At 50.3% G+C, this 2,150-nt stretch overlaps 1 protein-coding gene across 1 annotated transcript in view; it reads right to left on the bottom strand.

Moving 5' to 3' along the window:
- DYSF (dysferlin) overlaps positions 1-2,150 on the bottom strand; it is a 109,469-nt gene that overhangs the window by 845 nt on the left and 106,474 nt on the right. The gene's annotated exons all lie outside the window — the stretch shown is intronic.

The following is a 2,150-nucleotide window of genomic DNA, read 5'->3' as shown; positions in this document are numbered from 1 at the left end:
CTGACAGCCCTTTCAGTGAAGAAGTTTTTCCTAATGTTTAGCCTAAACCTGCCCTGGCGCAGCTTCAAACCATTCCCCCTCGTCCTATCATCTGTTCCCAGGGAGCAGAGGCCGACCCCCCCCTCCCTACAGCCTCCTCTCAGGCAGTTGTAGAGGGCGATCAGGTCTCCCCTCAGCCTCCTCTGCTCCAGACTAAACACCCCCAGCTCCCCCAGCCGCTCCTCCTATGACTTGTGCTCCAGACCCCTCACCTTCCTTATGGCTCCTTCTCCCCACCACCCCCCCAAAACCGGTGACCTCATTGGCCCTGCCTGTTGGGTTGGACCCTTTGGAATCGGGCCCTGGCCCCGATCCCCAAGCATCCGCCAGGCTGTGCCATGAAGTTTTCTGGAGAGAGCTGCTTTCCACGGGCCAAAATCTGCCCCCAGGATCGTGCCAGCAATCAGTTGGCCTGAGCAGCAAGAGGATGGTTCTCGAGCCCTGCCCTGTCCTGATGGAGTTACTCAGTACAAACATAGCCTGCAGGTCCATGGACTATCTCCAAAGGATCTGCCAAAGGCAATCAAGACAGACAAACCCATTGCTGGTTTTTTGTTTCTTTTTTTTCTCTGCCTTGTCCACATCCCTTGATGCCTGGGCGATGTGTTTCAGCATCAGCATTTGGTCTGGGTTTTGTTCCTGGGGGCAGAACACCCCAGGCAAGACCTTCCCGGGCCTCTTTCCTGGGATCTCTACTGTCTCTGCTATCGCACGGTGAAGTATGGGGCTGCCATGGAAAATGAGGGGGCACCGTGTTTTAGCCTATTATAGGTGCAGCTCCTTCCCTGTGAAAAAGGATAAGCTGTGTAAAGGCCGCTTATCGAGGCCGCAATGAAAACACAGACGAAGACGCATGCTTAGGTCATTTGGAAAGAGCTATATTTAAAGTAGCTCTGATTCAAACCCCCGCGACCACATACTGGCCCGTTTGGAAGTCCCTCCCGAGCATATTGAATTTAATTGGTACAGGATGTTCTATCACTCTGTCATTTTAAAAAAAAAAAAAAAAAAAAAACCAAAACTTTGGAAACAAAGCATAGCGCTAGTTACCAGCGGGACCTTGGGAGGAACGGGGAGGGGGGGAAGAAAAGAGAAAAACCAACCACACAACAGAAGTAAAGCCTGACCAAAGGCATCCTGATAAATTACAACGTGTAGCAAATTATCAGGCACTTTGCCAACTGAGGATTTCTAATAATGCCATAAATCAAGCAAGCGAAGTTAGGGCAGTTTACCAGAAGTCATTAGAGAAGCCTCCAGTGACATATAACCTTCGAATTAATTATCCATCCATCTGTCTGTCGGAGTCTACCCTCCAAAATACTCCTATTTTTTATGATTTGACTGGTTGCGTTCTGGAGGGTAGCAGGCTTTCTGTCCAGCTATGAATTTGTATTAACGAAGTGCTGAAAGCCAAGCAGGATTATCAATCAGCGCAGAAAGCGAGCTGTAATTGGAATTAATGGTAATGGAAGCAACGCTGGGCTTGCAGAACACAAACAGGCCTTGAGAAGGTAGTCAACATTTTCATGGTGCCGCAAAGCAGAGCCGACTCCAGCTGGAAGGAGCGTTACATTTTTCTATGGTGGTAGTCACTAAAATCTTTAAAATAATCGCTGCTTCGGGGAGATAACTTCACTGCAGTATTCCCTGCACTTTATGGCTGCAGAAGCCCAGACTGGACTTTTATAACCTTTTCTTCTGACCTTCAGTCTAGCCCAAGACTTTCTCTCAACCGTTCCCACAGCAGAAGGCAGAGCTCTTCTCAGCTATGGCAATGTTGGATGAAAAGTCCATCAAAGTCACTGAACCTGGATGACAAGCTGACCCTGAGACAGCAGGGTGCCCTGGTGGCCAAGAAGTCCAATGGCACCCTGGGGTGCATCAAGAGGTTCTCCTCCCCCTCTGCTCTGCCCTGCTGAGACCCCACCTGGAGCTCTGTGTCCAGTTCTGGGCTCCCTGGTTCAAGAAGGATGAGGAACTCCTAGAGAGAGTCCAGAGGAGGGCAACAAGGATGATGAGGGGACTGGAGCATCTCCCCTACGAGGAAAGGCTGAGGGAGCTGGGCTTGTTCAGCCTGGAGAAGAGAAGGCTGAGAGGGGATCTCATCA

This window comes from Egretta garzetta, unplaced genomic scaffold, assembly GCF_000687185.1.
Source record: "Egretta garzetta isolate BGI_Z169 unplaced genomic scaffold, ASM68718v1 scaffold506, whole genome shotgun sequence".
Lineage (NCBI taxonomy): Eukaryota > Metazoa > Chordata > Aves > Pelecaniformes > Ardeidae > Egretta > Egretta garzetta.
Note: the sequence above shows the minus strand (reverse complement) of the source record. Positions and strands in the feature narration are given on the sequence as shown.